The following is a 9,758-nucleotide window of genomic DNA, read 5'->3' on the forward strand; positions in this document are numbered from 1 at the left end:
TAGGACTGTCCGGATCCGCTTTGAGGCGAGTGAGACATGGAGGCACAAGTTCTTGGAATATCTGAAGGATAACTTGCAGCAACAACACATGACTGAGGAGGAACAGTTGTACCATAATGCATGGCTGTAGTATGAGTTGAAACCTTATCCCATCATAAGTGGGCGGCCATTCTGGAACTCGTGATGGCCATCTTGAAAAGACTATGGAATCTACATGAAATCTACATGGAGAAAGTTCCCATCTGAAAGCAAAGAGGCCTTAGGAACATTCTTTACTATTATACAACTCTTTACACTTACGAATGCTGTGTGAATTAACCATGACCTTGGTCATTCTGTTCCATTCATCCGTCACTCTTAACCGAAAAAAAATACGTGTTTACATTTTGTTGTAATGTTTCTTGCTTAATACCACGTTGTGTCATCTGGCTGCCCTATATCTCCATCCCCTGAAGAACTGTTCCCTGTCCATGTCAAGGATTCGTTTCAAAAACTTAAAGTTTTGATCAGGTTACCCCTCACTCTTCTTTCTTCCAAGGTGGGCAAACTGAAAGCTTTTAGCTCTTCCTCGTAACTTTAACTAACCCAATTCTGGTACCATTTTTACTGCTCTTCTCTATCAGTTCTCTGTGCTTCTCTAGATGGAGTGACTAAGCTTAAGAAGTTTATCCTAGTTTTGGTCTTACGTAGGTTACGAACAGCTTGCTAAATATGTCATAATCCACTTACTTAAAAGCTATTCTGATATTTGCCATAACACAGTTTGTTTCCTTTACTGTTCTCCTGTCGTGGGACTCTGGCAACGGGTTAGGGATGATGGCGACTTCCACGTCCCTCTCACACAGTCATGAAGCCCATTTCCCGCTAATCCTAAAGATGTCTTCTTTCACTCTGGTCCATCCTCATTACGTTACATTTGCTCGAGTTGAATTTCATTAACCATGTATCACACACAGTTTGGAGTGTGTGTGTGTGTGTGTGTGTGTGTGTGTGTGTGTGTGTGTGATTACTGTGTGTTCGAGAAAATGAAGATGTATTTTAATGTGTTTTGGACTACGACTGCATGAGATTACATGGAAACTGAAAAGACCTGACTTTTTGTTGCAATACATTTTCGGTCCATCACGCGCTCTTTTCACTCTCGTGATAAAGCGAGAGAGAGAGAGAGAGAGAGAGAGAGAGAGAGAGAGAGAGAGAGAGAGCATACATACAGGTCTAGATAACCTTTACATCTATCATGTGACCCTGAAACAACGCAAGACCTTACCCACTATGGCCTGACCTGAAAGGTTAAGGCCTTGACCAGACGGGATGGTGTGCTCCTCCCCCGTTTCTGTGGATAATCTTACCACACTGACAACCTAACCACGAATCATTCTCTCACATCATTCCTGACCAGACGTCCGGCAGATTTAAATGTCTGTCAGTGGTCGGCCTCCCAGCCAATCTCTTACCTTCCTGCCCTTTGTCTTCAACTTCATCAAGTGTCTTTCCTCCTCTTCTTTTAGTACTAAGCATAACATTGTACATTTTATTAATCGTTGTTTATTCTATCTGCTGTAGATCATTATCCTTAAACATTACTCCAACAGTATCTAAAATTATTCACTCGCAGCAACTAGTGGCTTTCCATGTTACACTCTCCTCTGTTTGTAGTCATATTCATCAGTCCCGTTTTGGTCTTACTAATTTCCATACCGTTTCTGTTCCAACATTCTGCCCATCTACTTATCCATTACATCCTGTACATCTCTCTCACATTTCGTCATCAGCATAAACTAATGTTATCTTTGTGTCTTCCCTTATGCACATTTCTCTTCTTACACATTTATACAAATGTATGATGAACAAAACTGAGGCCAACACTCCTTCGTGTCTGACTCTGGTTTTGACTTCGAACCGCTCACTGTCAGTCAACCTCACTATTCACAATGACACTTCATGCTTTTGATTACTCCTGCCTGTTTCATATCTATTCCATAATTACAAAGTTTGTTTTTAATAACTATGTCAGAAGCTTGGTCTAGATTTATGAAAGTTAGACACATCTTTTTTGTTCCAATATTCTACCAACATGATTTTAAATAAAACTGAATCACTAGTTGTTCCTCTACTGGAAAACCATGTTTGCTGTTCCTAAAGTATTCTCTGTTCTTAATCGATGCACTATCATCTGTTGTTACAACTTTTCTATGTGGGATCATAATGTAAGTCCTCTGTACTTCGGGTAATTCTACTCTTTACCTTTCTTACAGACTGAGCAAATAACCATTTTGTGAACAAAAATTGTCCACCTGGCAAATGGATATTTTGTATGGAGCTTATAGAACTTAGATTTATATTTTTCCTCCTGATGTATTCACAAGACTTGAGCAGTAACATTTCTTGTTCTCAATCACATGATTAAAGTCACTACCATAACAGGAAAGAGCACTAGTCATATTTCCTACACGGACAGCTCACTCAAGCTTGTACATCTTTTGGACAATATGAACAAGTTAAGGTTTATACATATACCACGTAAAGAATGTCCTGCTCAGGTTTGTGTTGAGGATACAATACCAGATTTAGATAAGATGATAAACATAACCGAGATGTCCAAGAACTGGAAATGAGAAACGTACGGTTTTCTGTCATGCTAGAAACGTTGATTACTTGATTTAGTGCAATAATTAACCTTGTTTTCAGATCTATACATCTGTGAGAAGTGCTGCATAAGAAAGTCAAGTCCCATACCGAATCTAAATCTATGGAATGGACGGAGGTAAAACAAAAAAAAAAAGTTTTGTGAAGTCGACACATGATATCAGACGAGGGGGGGAAAAAACGAATATAATACTTTAATATCGATGAAAGTTATATTACTGGATTCGTTTCACGTAACAGAACTTTAGACCACTTGGAGCGATGACCTAAATCTGTTAGGTTACGGTAGGCTAAGCTAGGCTAGGTTAGGTTTCTTGGGATGAAATTGTATTTCTATTTTATATGAACAGATAAATATGAAAAGAAACGAATCCACACACAGAATTCTTTCTTGCACCGAAAAGATATTGTCGCCGCGCCCCTACGAGTATAAACACCAAAATTTCTTAAAACTTACAGCGGCATCAAATTGCCTATAGACCGGGGGGCTTAAGGCCACCTCAAGACTCACGGTATTTCTTTTTCTTTTACAGATGCTGTTTGGTGGAATCTAAGCTCATTGACTGGTCTGAGAACTTATCTACATGGGTTGGCTAACCCAAGCTCGAGATTTCTTCAAATCTGAAGGGTCAACCCCCCCCCCCCCTTTTTTTTTTTTAAGATGAATCCTGAACCAAAAACAGAAAAAAAGAAAACGCTTACATCAGAGGTCATAGCTCATATATGAACTAAAAAAGACGTAGGAAACAAAACAGCGTAACAATGACTGTAAAGGTATAAGAACAGTACAGCAACTGTAGGAGAATTTCGAGATAAAAAATAAACAGATATGACAAACGAAAATCCTAAACTGTTCTACTTATTCAACAAAGGTAAATTATGGATTAAAGAACATATAATTAAACCCAAGTTTTTGGAGGCAAGGCTGTGTTGCCCTCCTATAGACCTTCTCTATTAGCTCTCTGTGCTACTTTAGCTGCAGTGACTGAAGATGAAGAGAATAATTTAGTTTTGGCCTTAACTAAGATACGTGCAGCTTGTTGAACACTTTCTTATCCAGTATTCCCTATGAATCCCATAGCTGCTCTGTAACTCACAATCTATTCTTGACGAATCTACGGAAAAGCTTTGGATTATCTCCTGCCTTGTCCATAACATTGTTCTCAAAGTGTCGTTGTTTCTCGTATGTTATCCTACTCTACTCGTTCCCTGATTTCTTATACCTTACATATGCTCGATGGCTGCAGTTTCGCCTTAATCTTCTACACAGCACATCCTGAAGCTCCTTTGTCTTCCGACATCTTTTATCATTCTTCCTTTTCTCTCAAACTTTCCTCCACAACTTGAGGCTACTCTTGTTCCTATTCCTTAATTGTAAATTTTACAAAACTCCTCACCACATTGCCCTGGTTACTTAATTCCATTTCCCAATCTATGTTATCACAGACATTGGTGAGGTTTGTGTAGTTTCCACGATTAAAAAGCCCTACGTAAGTCTTGTCTCACATGTCATTTTAACTCATTTACCTGAGTACAGTCAAACGTATCATGAGATTACCTTTTCCAATAGGCGTATCATTAATCATACTCTCAACATCCATGCCAGCATGTGCGAAAATAAGATTCAGCAATGATGGTGTATCAGTCCCTCGCACCGTCATGTGTTGACTGACATCATTATACAGGATATTTCCTTGTGGACACTTTCAAATCTTGTGTCTGCATGACTCTTTATAACCACGAGAATCTCATTTTTCTCTAGACTGTCTCTAAACAGTAGAAATCCCATATAATCACCACTATTTTATCACATCCGAGAAATGCGGGCGTTACTTCCGTCCTGATTGTTACTTCAGTGCTATCATTTCATGTTTCTTCTAGATCGTGAGCATGTGTGTGTGTGTGTGTGTGTGTGTGTGTGTGTGTGTGTATGTGTGTGTGTGTGTGTGTGTGTGTATGTGTGTGTTTGTTATAATTCTGTAACCCTAGGACTTCTTTTATGCAGTTTCTGCAGCATCCATATTTGCGCTACGGTCATTAACAAGGATTTGATGGACTCTTTTGAGTAAGACTTTCGTTGACGAGATTGCACTCCTTCCGTCGACTAATGATGACGCAATCTAACCGAAGGTAACTCACCACGCTTGGTGTAACCTCAAGCAGGTGAATTTTGGCTACACACACACGTGTATATATATATATATATATATATATATATATATATATATCCCCCATTACTTTGTAGCAATTTCCTGCGCCAGGAAAAAATGAAGACAGGCTGCATTAGCCCACGTTAACTCTACCAGTCAAATATACCCATTTTGTTCTCCCATATAACGATACTTATCCACACTTTCAAGAGTGCTCTCATAACTTTCGCCCATCACCCACTCTATGCCAAACTCATACACTAACGAACCTGTCCCTCAACCCTTTGCTTTTATTCACATTTATTATCAGCGTCCTCCTTTCACCTACTCTTCCACACTTAGTCACCAACTTCTGCAGTTTCTCATTCGAATCTGCCACCAGTGCTGTATCGTCAGTAAACAACTAACACTTCCCAGGACCCCCCCATTCCCTACAGACTGCATACTCGCCCTTCTGTCCGAGACTATCGCATTTAACTCCATCACCATCCAATTTATGAACAAATTAAACAGTCATGGAGACATCACACACCCTTGCCGCATACCAACCTTCACTTGGAACCACTCACTCTCTTCTCTTCCTACCCACACACAAGAGTTACACCCTTGACAAAAACTTCCCACTGATTTTAGGAGCCTTTCTCCCAAACCATATATGCTTACGACCTTCAGCAAGGCATCTCCATCAACCCTACCATATACTTTCTCTTTAGCCATAAATGCCACATACAAAACCAACGGTTTCTTTAAGTATTTCTTAATCGCATTCTATAAAACAAACACCTGACCTGCACGTCCTCAACAGCTTCGAGAGCATACTATTCCTCCTTCGTCCGATGCTTTGTACATGCCTTCACCCTCTTAGTCATTTCTTTTTCAGACAACTCACCAGGTACACTCAACAAACTTATACCCCTGTAGTTTGAATAATCACTTATCCCCCTTGCCCTTATACAGTGGCACTATACATGCATTTCACCAATCCTCAGGCACCTCACCATGACCTATACACACCCTGAAAATCCTAATTAACCAATTAACAACAGAGACCCCTCCTTCCTTAAGAAATTAAATTTCAGTACCATCCACTCCTGCAGCCGTACCACTGCCTTCACCACCTATTCTCTCTTAATCAAACCACTCTCCATGACTCTTCCACTACGCATACCACCCTAACTCCAACACAGTACATCTCCCACCCTACCATCAACACATTCAACAAACCATCAAAATACTCGCCCGTCTCACGTCATCACAACCCAGTACCACTTCTCCCTATTCCCTCATCACCTATGTTCCTATTTGTTCTCTTGTTTTTCGCACAATATCAACCTCCTTCCAAAACATTTTATCCTCCCTAAAGTTCACTGATACTCGCTAACCCTAAACTTTCATTGATCCTCTTTTTCCATCCCTGTACCTTCTTCCTCTTGCCCTCCTGTCGCTTTCTCTTATACATTTCCCAATCATCTGCACTCCCTCCTTGTAAGTACTGCCCACACACTTCTCTTCTATCTTTCCCTGGAAACTTTACTTCTTCATCCCACCGCTCACTACCCTTTCTGATCTGCCCACTTGCCACTTCTTGCATGGAAAAGTCATCTTTCGCACATGTCAAAAATGCTTCCGTAAATACCCCCCATTCCTCACCCACTCCCTTAGCTTCATTTACTCTTACCTTTTGCCTTTCTGCACTCAATCTCTCCCAATATTTGTTTCCACAAGTCTCTTTCTAAGCTTAATTACTCTCATCTCTTTTCTCACCAATAATGTTTCCTCTTTTCCGAAAACTTCTACAAATCTTTACCTTCGCCTCCACAACGTAATGGTAAGACATCTCACAAGCTACCCTCTAAGCACATTCACATCCAGAAGTCTCTTTTCCAAATTTATCAATATATATACATATATATATATATATATATATATATATATATATATATATATATATATATATATATATATATATATATATTGAAATTTGCATCCCTTTATGTATCTTCAATGGGAGGAGGAGGAGGTGCCTATGAAATCTTGAGTTTCAGTAACAAACTGAAGCGCAGCTGGCTGGGGTCTTATGGGTAGAAATCAAGTAGACAGGCAGAAAACCTCTGTCCGGGAACCTCACAGGCAATCAATAGCAAGCGAACAGAAAACGAGGATCTTTGCTATCTTTCAGCAAGGGTCACTTCACCATATTTACCGCTCCCAGAGATGTGGAGATATTCTGGGAGATTGCATCATATTCTCCTTTGAGAAACTGCAGTCAACTTTTCCTTCAGCGTTGTGCAAACATTATCGTACTAAAGGTATTTGTACAGTAGTAAATAGATGATTTTCAAGAGACCCATGATTCTTCGGGCAAGAATTTTGATTCCAACCCCTATGTGCTTTTTAATTAGGAACAACTGATCCTTAGATTTCAAACAGGTATGTGGGACGAACTAAACTGCCTGCGTTTAAGTTCTTCAATGAGTAAACCATATATGACCCTTGGATATAAAGGCCTGGCCTTTGAACTGGCCCTTAAGAGTCGGGTTGAAGGTCACTCCACCTTACCTAAATGTGGTATCGTCGTTTCCAACAGGTTAACCGCAACTCATAAGTACTTTGGGAATTTTAATATCATTGTTTCAAATGCACATTATTTTGCAAGATCAGAGATGCAGACTATACCAGGTACAGTTAACTGATAATACCGATTGGTGGTACAATCAACAGAGTAAAATCAATAAAAAAAATGATTAGGTAACATGTTATGAACAAATAAGTGGAAATATGTGAAGGCACTTGAGTGTTGGTTTACATGGGAACTTTACTGAACCTCAAGTTGCTGAGAACGAGTGTCACATATCAGCAATGTTAAGGACTTCCCACGGGGCTCACATACACTCAATTATGTATGTGGCTAATACCAAGCTTTGTATGAAGCTCATGAACAGTTTGCAACAAATATGTAAATGATAAAATAATGAGTAAAGCTAAAGCGCATAAACTAAAAATGTAGTTTATTCCGTCGTTGAAAAAAAAAAAGAATCGTCGAAATTAATCATAATTCATAGCACAGTTTGCACCCTCAGTCTGGCAAATACACCGAACATGACCAGCAAAACTTACTACAACCGTTGCATCGGTCGCACCAGACATCACTTCTCAACAGTTATCACGGCATCGCTAACCATCTACGTCACTAACCACCACGTTGGCCCCAGTTACCTAAGCCACATTAAGGCAGAAGCTACGAAATTCTCTCCTGGTTCACATTTATTTCGGTCAGAATCTACTACATTTGGACATTCAGAGCGACTCGTATCCTTCTTTCTTTTCTAAATATCAACTTACTATTTTACTAACTGAATGTTCACACCTGTAATATTGCTGCAGGTACTTGGCCATGGGTGACTACGCTCCTCGTCACACTTTAATATATCTGTCTTGTAAAGAGTGAAAAGAACCCGAACGATTCCTATTGTCCAAATAAATGTTCTTTGGTAATTGTCAAGAAATATATCATTTTCAAATCAGTTCGAAATTCACTTTGATAAAACCTGTGTGTGTGTGTGTGTGTGTGTGTGTGTGTGTACACTATTTCTCTGAAAATTATTTCATACCTGTTCGCACTTTCCCGTCACTGGCGAAGCAGCGCCTGAAAAAAGCAACTAAGCCTTTTTCACAAAAAAAAAAAAAAATCACTGAGTTAAACGACAGCTGTGGACAGCTGTAACTAGAAAATAATGCCATTCAATTTCCATTTATTAGTACAGCCACACCTCCCAGCCTCCCACGAGCCGGGCTGATAAGTCTACTCACTCTCCCACCCCGTCACAAATCCTCGCTCTCATATTTAAACAAATATTATATATATATATATATATATATATATATATATATATATATATATATATATATATATATATATATATACATATTGATATATATATAAACTGAATGAGAAACATGACATGTATAACTATTCATCTGTATATATATATATATATGTATATACTGAACAAAGCAAAGCTCACATTGACTTCATTCCCACAGGGGGCAAGAGGGGGACGCCTACATAAGAATCATACCAAAGGCTTAAATGAGCGAGGAGGAGGCATCACCGTCGCTGCCTCCTCCCCCCCAAAGCTTCCCCACGCGCGCCTCACCCTCCCAGCCCCCAACAAATACACAACCAGACGACTTTGCCGTTACGAACTGCGACGCCACCACCGACACAAGGAGGAATTTAAGTAGTTGGAGCGATCTTGAAACCAAACTCACGATAGTTTGTACTTTCACAATCTCAATTTAACGTTAACCCACATAATAACATTCATCCCCAGCGGGATTCGAACCCGCGGCCTCTGGATTAGAAGTCCAGCGCGCTATCCACTGCGCCATGGGGACTAGTGTGTGTAAAGGAAAACGGGCGCGGCCACATTCTCGCTCACCCAGCGAAGCATCTATACCTCAACCTATTACTTTTCAATTCATTTTGCTTCATTCTGATGCCCTTTCACGTCCAATTTGTACATATTCTCTCGAAATACATTACTGAAGCCAAATATTCCCAATACGAAACCAAAAGCTCTCACACATTACCACAAAGACCAATTATACCAGCCTATTTCGGCTGAGTCAGGAGTGCTCTCTATCGAATTATGCCACCACTACGGGTTCCTGCAGATGCTCAGTGCATATCTAAATTACATTATTACATCCCAAGACGAAAAGAAATACAAAAGCCCTTCCACGGGTGTTTCCTATAAGGATATACATCACGTGTTCTCTTTCTCTTCACGTTTATTGAGCTATTTTCAGTACACGACGGATTTACAGACTTGCCTACAAAGGTCAACAAATGTCTAAAAATATTTTCGCGTGTTACAGTTATTAACAGTCCCTATCATTTGCCATGTTGTCGATCAGAGTTGACATGGAATATTCCATAATGCTTCCCAACCACAACTC

The 9,758-nt window shown here is 39.8% G+C and overlaps 1 non-coding gene across 1 annotated transcript; it reads right to left on the bottom strand.

Moving 5' to 3' along the window:
- Positions 1 to 9,121: 9,121 nt before the first annotated feature.
- On the bottom strand, positions 9,122 to 9,194 carry TRNAR-UCU (transfer RNA arginine (anticodon UCU)). Its single transcript has one exon. It is a non-coding gene; the product is annotated as a tRNA-Arg (tRNA).
- Positions 9,195 to 9,758: the final 564 nt, after the last annotated feature.

Source organism: Panulirus ornatus, chromosome 31, assembly GCF_036320965.1.
Source record: "Panulirus ornatus isolate Po-2019 chromosome 31, ASM3632096v1, whole genome shotgun sequence".
NCBI classification, from domain to species: Eukaryota; Metazoa; Arthropoda; class Malacostraca; order Decapoda; family Palinuridae; genus Panulirus; species Panulirus ornatus.